Source organism: Taudactylus pleione, unplaced genomic scaffold, assembly GCF_031769625.1.
Source record: "Taudactylus pleione unplaced genomic scaffold, aTauple2 ptg000967l, whole genome shotgun sequence".
In the NCBI taxonomy this organism is placed as follows: Eukaryota; Metazoa; Chordata; class Amphibia; order Anura; family Myobatrachidae; genus Taudactylus; species Taudactylus pleione.
Genome location: NW_028285368.1, coordinates 12885001 through 12892500, shown reverse-complemented (window position 1 = coordinate 12892500; position 7500 = coordinate 12885001). Strand labels below are relative to the sequence as shown.

The 7500-nt window shown below is 37.2% G+C and overlaps 2 non-coding genes and 22 pseudogenes across 2 annotated transcripts; all 24 read left to right on the top strand.

The window, feature by feature from the left end:
* The first annotated feature begins 350 nt into the window (after positions 1-350).
* LOC148471689 (5S ribosomal RNA) lies at positions 351-469 on the top strand (annotated as a pseudogene).
* A 350-nt stretch (positions 470-819) lies between these two features.
* On the top strand, positions 820-938 carry LOC148471688 (5S ribosomal RNA; annotated as a pseudogene).
* A 116-nt stretch (positions 939-1054) lies between these two features.
* On the top strand, positions 1055-1173 carry LOC148471687 (5S ribosomal RNA; annotated as a pseudogene).
* Positions 1174-1289: 116 nt separating this feature from the next.
* LOC148471686 (5S ribosomal RNA) lies at positions 1290-1408 on the top strand (annotated as a pseudogene).
* A 116-nt stretch (positions 1409-1524) lies between these two features.
* LOC148471685 (5S ribosomal RNA) lies at positions 1525-1643 on the top strand (annotated as a pseudogene).
* A 350-nt stretch (positions 1644-1993) lies between these two features.
* LOC148471684 (5S ribosomal RNA) lies at positions 1994-2112 on the top strand (annotated as a pseudogene).
* A 116-nt stretch (positions 2113-2228) lies between these two features.
* LOC148471683 (5S ribosomal RNA) lies at positions 2229-2347 on the top strand (annotated as a pseudogene).
* Positions 2348-2462: 115 nt separating this feature from the next.
* On the top strand, positions 2463-2581 carry LOC148471682 (5S ribosomal RNA). The gene has a single exon (XR_015873254.1). It is a non-coding gene; the product is annotated as a 5S ribosomal RNA (ribosomal RNA).
* Positions 2582-2696: 115 nt separating this feature from the next.
* LOC148471681 (5S ribosomal RNA) lies at positions 2697-2815 on the top strand (annotated as a pseudogene).
* A 351-nt stretch (positions 2816-3166) lies between these two features.
* Positions 3167-3285, top strand: LOC148471680 (5S ribosomal RNA). The gene has a single exon (XR_015874046.1). It is a non-coding gene; the product is annotated as a 5S ribosomal RNA (ribosomal RNA).
* A 350-nt stretch (positions 3286-3635) lies between these two features.
* On the top strand, positions 3636-3754 carry LOC148471679 (5S ribosomal RNA; annotated as a pseudogene).
* Positions 3755-3870: 116 nt separating this feature from the next.
* On the top strand, positions 3871-3989 carry LOC148471678 (5S ribosomal RNA; annotated as a pseudogene).
* Positions 3990-4105: 116 nt separating this feature from the next.
* LOC148471677 (5S ribosomal RNA) lies at positions 4106-4224 on the top strand (annotated as a pseudogene).
* A 115-nt stretch (positions 4225-4339) lies between these two features.
* Positions 4340-4458, top strand: LOC148471676 (5S ribosomal RNA; annotated as a pseudogene).
* A 116-nt stretch (positions 4459-4574) lies between these two features.
* LOC148471675 (5S ribosomal RNA) lies at positions 4575-4693 on the top strand (annotated as a pseudogene).
* A 350-nt stretch (positions 4694-5043) lies between these two features.
* On the top strand, positions 5044-5162 carry LOC148471674 (5S ribosomal RNA; annotated as a pseudogene).
* A 116-nt stretch (positions 5163-5278) lies between these two features.
* LOC148471673 (5S ribosomal RNA) lies at positions 5279-5397 on the top strand (annotated as a pseudogene).
* Positions 5398-5512: 115 nt separating this feature from the next.
* On the top strand, positions 5513-5631 carry LOC148471672 (5S ribosomal RNA; annotated as a pseudogene).
* Positions 5632-5747: 116 nt separating this feature from the next.
* On the top strand, positions 5748-5866 carry LOC148471671 (5S ribosomal RNA; annotated as a pseudogene).
* Positions 5867-5981: 115 nt separating this feature from the next.
* On the top strand, positions 5982-6100 carry LOC148471670 (5S ribosomal RNA; annotated as a pseudogene).
* A 115-nt stretch (positions 6101-6215) lies between these two features.
* Positions 6216-6334, top strand: LOC148471669 (5S ribosomal RNA; annotated as a pseudogene).
* A 349-nt stretch (positions 6335-6683) lies between these two features.
* Positions 6684-6802, top strand: LOC148471668 (5S ribosomal RNA; annotated as a pseudogene).
* A 351-nt stretch (positions 6803-7153) lies between these two features.
* Positions 7154-7272, top strand: LOC148471667 (5S ribosomal RNA; annotated as a pseudogene).
* Positions 7273-7388: 116 nt separating this feature from the next.
* The window catches only part of LOC148471666 (5S ribosomal RNA), a 119-nt pseudogene continuing 7 nt past the window's right edge, over positions 7389-7500 (top strand).

Genomic DNA, 7500 nt, shown 5'->3' with positions numbered 1-7500 from the left:
TTTTATAGTGCCATAACATTCTTTTCTATTATATTTTAAATTTAATTTTTTCAACTTATCAATGAATTTACTTGAGTTAAGAAGTAATACAGGTCTAAAGTTAATGTTTTTGAGCACCTACAGCAAAACCACACTGGACATGCCCAATCTCGTCTGATCTTGTGAGCTATGCAGTGTTGGGACTGGTTTGTACTTGGATGGGAGACTACCTAGGAATCCCAGGTTCTGTAGGTAATTTTATACTGCCATAACATTCTTTTCTATTACATTTTACATTTAATTTTTTCAACTTATAAATGAATTTACTTGGGTAAAGAAGTAAAAGAGGTCTAAAGTTAATGTTTTTGAGCACCTACAGCCAAACCACACTGGACATGCCCAATCTCGTCTGATCTTGGAAGCTATGCAGTGTTGGGCCTGGTTAGTACTTGGATGGGAGACCACCTGGGAATACCAGGAGCTGTAGGTAATTTTGTACTGCCAAAACATTCTTTTCTATTACATTTTACATTTAATTTTTCAATTTATCATTGAATTTTCTTGAGTTAAGAAGTAAAAGAGGTCTAAAGTTAATACTTTTGAGCACCTACAGCCAATCCACACTGGACATGCCCCATCTCGTCTTATCTTTGAAGCTATGCAGTGTTGGGCATGGTCAGTATTTGGATGGGAGACCACCTGGGAAAACCAGCTGCAAAAGGTAATTATATACTGCCATAACATTCTTTTCTATTACATTTTACATTTAATTTTTTCAACTTATCAATGAATTTACTTGAGTTAAGAAGTAATAGAGGTCTAAAGTTAATGCTTTTGAGCACCTACAGCCAAACCACACTGGACATGCCCAATCTCGTCTGATCTTGGAAGCTATGCAGTGTTGGGACTGGTTAGTACTTGGATGGGAGACTACCTAGGAATCCCAGGTGCTGTAGGTAATTTTATACTGCCATAACATTCTTTTCTATTACATTTTACATTTAATTTTTTCAAATTATCAATGAATTTACTTGTGTTAAGAAGTAAAAGCGGTCTAAATTTAACGCTTTTGGGCACCTACATCCAAACCACAGTGGACATGCCCAATCTCGTCTGATCTTGGAAGCTATGCAGTGTTGGGCCTGGTTAGTACTTGGATGGGAGACCACCTGGGAATACCTGGAGCTGTAGGTAATTTTATACTGCCATAACATTATTTTCTATTACATTTTACATTTAATTTTTTCAATTTATCAATGAATTTACTTGAGTTAACAAGTAAAAGAGGTCTAAAGTTAATGGTTTTGAGCACCTACAGCCAAACCACACTGGACATGCCCAATCTCGTCTGTACTTGGAAGCTATGCAGTGTTGGGCCTGGTTAGTACTCGGAGGGGAGACCACCAGGGATTACCAGGTGCTATAGGTAATTTTATACTGCCATAACATTCTTTTCTATTACATTTTAAATTTAATTTTTTCAACTTATCAATGAATTTACTTGAGTTAAGAAGTAATTGAGGTCTAAAGTTAATGTTTTAGAACACCTACAGCCAAACCACACTGGACATGCCCAATCTCGTCTGATCTTGGAAGCTATGCAGTGTTGGGCCTGGTTAGTACTTGGATGGGAGACCACCTGGGAATACCAGGAGCTGTAGGTAATTTTATACTGCCATAACATTCTTTTCTATTACATTTTACATTTAATTTTTCAACTTATCATTGAATGTACTTGAGTTAAGAAGTAAAAGAGGTCTAAAGTTAATACTTTTGAGCACCTACAGCCTATCCACACTGGACATGCCCCATCTTGTCTTATCTTGGTAGCTATGCAGTGTTGGGCATGGTCAGTACTTGGATGGGAGACCACCTGGGAAAACCAGCTGCAGTAGTTAATTTTATACTGCCATAACATTCTTTTCTATTACATTTTACATTTAATTTTTTCAACTTATCAATGAATTTACTTGAGTTAAGAAGTAAAAGTGGTCTAAATTTAACGCTTTTGAGCACCTACATCCAAACCACAGTTGACATGCCCAATCTCATCTGATCTTGGAAGCTATACAGTGTTGGGCCTGGTTAGTACTTGGATGGGAGACCACCTGGGAATACCTGGAGCTGTAGGTAATTTTATACTGCCATAACATTCTTTTCTATTACATTTTACATTTAATTTTTTCAACTTATCAATGAATTTACTTGAGTTAAGAAGTAATAGAGGTCTAAATTTAATGCTTTTGAGCACCTACAGCCAAACCACACTGGACATGCCCAATCTCGTCTGATCTTGGAAGCTATGCAGTGTTGGGCCTCATTTGTACTTGGATGGGAGACAACCTGGGAATACCAGGTGCTGTAGGTAATTTTAGACAACCAAAACATTCTTTTCTATTACATTTACATTTCATTTTTTCAACTTATCAATGAATTTACTTGAGTTAAGAAGTAAAAGAGGTCTAAAGTTAATGTTTTTGAGCACCTACAGCCAAACCACACTGGACATGCCCAATCTCGTCTGATCTTGGAAGCTATGCAGTGTTGGGCCTGGTTAGTACTTGGATGGGAGACCACCTGGGAATACCAGGTGCTGTAGGTAATTTTATACTGCCATAACATTCTTTTCTATTACATTTTACATTTCATTTTTCAACTTATCATTGAATTTACTTGAGTTAAGATGTAAAAGAGGTCTAAAGTTAATGTTTTTGAGCACCTACAGCCAAACCACACTGGACATGCCCAATCTCGTCTTAACTTGGAAGCTATGCAGTGTTGGGCCTGGTTAGTACTTGGATGGGAGACCACCTGGGATTACCAGGTGCTGAAGGTAATTTTATAGTGCCAAAACATTCTTTTCTATTATATTTTAAATTTAATTTTTTCAACTTATCAATGAATTTACTTGAGTTAAGAAGTAATACAGGTCTAAAGTTAATGTTTTTGAGCACCTACAGCAAAACCACACTGGACATGCCCAATCTCGTCTGATCTTGGAAGCTATGCAGTGTTGGGACTGGTTTGTACTTGGATGGGAGACTACCTAGGAATCCCAGGTTCTGTAGTTAATTTTATACTGCCATAACATTCTTTTCTATTACATTTTACATTTAATTTTTTCAACTTATAAATGAATTTACTTGGGTAAAGAAGTAAAAGAGGTCTAAAGTTAATGTTTTTGAGCACCTACAGCCAAACCACACTGGACATGCCCAATCTCATCTGATCTTGGAAGCTATGCAGTGTTGGGCCTGGTTAGTACTTGGATGGGAGACCACCTGGGAATACCAGGAGCTGTAGGTAATTTTATACTGCCAAAACATTCTTTTCTATTACATTTTACATTTAATTTTTCAATTTATCATTGAATTTACTTGAGTTAAGAAGTAAAAGAGGTCTAAAGTTAATACTTTTGAGCACCTACAGCCAATCCACACTGGACATGCCCCATCTTGTCTTATCTTTGAAGCTATGCAGTGTTGGGCATGGTCAGTACTTGGATGGGAGACCACCTGGGAAAACCAGCTGCAGTAGGTAATTTTATACTGCCATAACATTCTTTTCTATTACATTTTACATTTAATTTTTTCAACTTATCAATGAATTTACTTGAGTTAAGAAGTAATAGAGGTCTAAAGTTAATGCTTTTGAGCACCTACAGCCAAACCACACTGGACATGCCCAATCTCATCTGATCTTGGAAGCTATGCAGTGTTGGGACTGGTTAGTACTTGGATGGGAGACTACCTAGGAATCCCAGGTGCTGTAGGTAATTTTATACTGCCATAACATTCTTTTCTATTACATTTTACATTTAATTTTTTCAAATTATCAATGAATTTACTTGTGTTAAGAAGTAAAAGCGGTCTAAATTTAACGCTTTTGAGCACCTACATCCAAACCACAGTGAACATGCCCAATCTCGTCTGATCTTGGAAGCTATGCAGTGTTGGGCCTGGTTAGTACTTGGATGGGAGACCACCTGGGAATACCTGGAGCTGTAGGTAATTTTATACTGCCATAACATTATTTTCTATTACATTTTACATTTAATTTTTTCAACTTATCAATGAATTTACTTGAGTTAAGAAGTAAAAGAGGTCTAAAGTTAATGGTTTTGAGCACCTACAGCCAAACCACACTGGACATGCCCAATCTCGTCTGATCTTGGAAGCTATGCAGTGTTGGTCCTGGTTAGTACTTGGATGGGCGACCACCTGGGAATACCAGGTGCTGTAGGTAATTTTATACTGCCATAACATTCTTTTCTATTTCATTTTACATTTCATTTTTCAACTTATCATTGAATTTACTTGAGTTAAGAAGTAAAAGAGGTCTAAAGTTAATGTTTTTGAGCACCTACAGCCAAACCACACTGGACATGCCCAATCTCGTCTGTACTTGGAAGCTATGCAGTGTTGGGCCTGGTTAGTACTCGGAGGGGAGACCACCAGGGATTACCAGGTGCTATAGGTAATTTTATACTGCCATAACATTCTTTTCTATTACATTTTAAATTTAATTTTTTCAACTTATCAATGAATTTACTTGAGTTAAGAAGTAATTGAGGTCTAAAGTTAATGTTTTAGAACACCTACAGCCAAACCACACTGGACATGCCCAATCTCGTCTGATCTTGGAAGCTATGCAGTGTTGGGCCTGGTTAGTACTTGGATGGGAGACCACCTGGGAATACCAGAAGCTGTAGGTAATTTTATACTGCCATAACATTCTTTTCTATTACATTTTACATTTAATTTTTCAACTTATCATTGAATTTACTTGAGTTAAGAAGTAAAAGAGGTCTAAAGTTAATACTTTTGAGCACCTACAGCCAATCCACACTGGACATGCCCCATCTCGTCTTATCTTGGTAGCTATGCAGTGTTGGGCATGGTCAGTACTTGGATGGGAGACCAACTGGGAAAACCAGCTGCAGTAGTTAATTTTATACTGCCATAACATTCTTTTCTATTACATTTTACATTTAATTTTTTCAACTTATCAATGAATTTACTTGAGTTAAGAAGTAAAAGTGGTCTAAATTTAACGCTTTTGAGCACCTACATCCAAACCACAGTTGACATGCCCAATCTCGTCTGATCTTGGAAGCTATGCAGTGTTGGGCCTGGTTAGTACTTGGATGGGAGACCACCTGGGAATACCTGGAGCTGTAGGTAATTTTATACTGCCATAACATTCTTTTCTATTACATTTTACATTTAATTTTTTCAACTTATCAATGAATTTACTTGAGTTAAGAAGTAATAGAGGTCTAAATTTAATGCTTTTGAGCACCTACAGCCAAACCACACTGGACATGCCCAATCTCGTCTGATCTTGGAAGCTATGCAGTGTTGGGCCTCATTTGTACTTGGATGGGAGACAACCTGCGAATACCAGGTGCTGTAGGTAATTTTAGACAACCAAAACATTCTTTTCTATTACATTTACATTTCATTTTTTCAAATTATCAATGAATTTACTTGAGTTAAGAAGTAAAAGAGGTCTAAAGTTAATGTTTTTGAGTACCTACAGCCAAACCACACTGGACATGCCCGATCTCGTCTTATCTTGGAAGCTATGCAGTGTTGGGCCTGGTTAGTACTTGGATGGGAGACCACCTGGGATTACCAGGTGCTGTAGGTAATTTTATAGTGCCATAACATTCTTTTCTATTACATTTTAAATTTAATTTTTTCAACTTATCAATGAATTTACTTGAGTTAAGAAGTAATAGAGGTCTAAAGTTAATGTTTTTGAGCACCTACAGCCAAACCACACTGGACATGCCAAATCTCGTCTGATCTTGGAAGCTATGCAGTGTTGGGCCTGGTTAGTACTTGGATGGGAGACCACCTGGGAATACCAGGTGCTGTAGGTAATTTTATGCAGCCATAACATTCTTTTCTATTACATTTTACATTTAATTTTTCAACTTATCAATGAATTTCCTTGAGTTAAGAAGTAAAAGAGGTCTAAAGTTAATGTTTTTGAGCACCTACAGCCAAACCACACTGGACATGCCCAATCTCGTCTGATCTTGGAAGCTATGCAGTGTTGGACCTGGTTAGTACTTGGATGGGACACCACCTAGGAATCCCAGGTGCTGTAGGTAATTTTATACTGCCATAACAGTCTTTTCTATTACATTTTACATTTAATTTTTTCAACTTATCAATGAATTTACTTGAGTTAAGAAGTAAAAGAGGTCTAAAGTTAAGGTTTCTAGCACCTATATCCAAACCACACTGGACATGCCCAATCTCGTCTGATCTTGGAAGCTATGCAGTGGTGGGCCTGGTTAGTACTTGGATGGGAGACCACCTGGGAATACCTGGTGCTGTAGGTAATTTTATATAGCCATAACATTCTTTTCTATTACATTTTACATTACATTTTTTCAACTTAGCAATGAATTTACTTGAGTTAAGAAGTAAAAGACGTCTAAAGTTAATATTTTTCAACACCTATAGCCAAACCACACTGGACATGGCCAATGTCATTTGATATTGAAGCTTTGCAGTGTTGGGCATGGTCAGTACTTGGATGGGAGACCACCTGGGAATACCAGGTGCTGTAGGTAATTTTATACTGCCATAACATTCTTTTCTATTACATTTTACATTTAATTTTTTCAACTTATCAATGAATTTACTTGAGTTAAGAAGTAAAATATGTCTAAAGTTAAGGCTTTTAGCATCTACAGCCAAACCACACTGGACATGCCCAATCTCGTCTGATTTTGGAAGCTATGCAGTGTTGGGCCTGGTTAGTACTTGGATGGGAGACCACCTGGGAATACCAAGTGCTGTAGGTAATTTTATATAGCCATAACATTCTTTTCTATAACATTTTACATTTCATTTTTTCAACTTAGCAATGAATTTACTTGAGTTAAGAAGTAAAAGAGGTCTAAAGTTAATATTCTTCAGCACCTATAGCCAAACCACACTGGACATGGCCAATGTCGTTTGATCTTGGAAGCTATGCAGTGTTGGGAATGGTCAGTACTTGGATGGGAGACCACCTGGGAAAACCAGGTGCAGTAGGTAATTTTATACTGCCATAACATTCTTTTCTATTACATTTTACATTTAATTTTTTCAACTTATCAATGAATTTACTTGAGTTAAGAAGTAATAGAGGTCTAAAGTTAATGTTTTTGACCACCTACAGCCAATCCACACTGGACATGCCCAATCTCGTCTTATCTTGGAAGCTATGCAGTGTTGGGCCTGGTTAATACTTGGATGGGAGACCACCTGGGAATACCAGGTGCTGTAGGTAATTTTATACTGCCATAAAATTCTTTTCTATTACATTTTAAATTTAATTTTTTCAACTTATCAATGAATTTACTTGAGTTAAGAAGTAATTGAGGTCTAAAGTTAATGTTTTAGAACACCTACAGCCAAACCACACTGGACATGCCCAATCTCGTCTGATCTTGGAAACTATGCAGTGTTGGGCCTAGTTAGTACTTGGATGGGAGACCACCTGGGAATACCAGGAGCT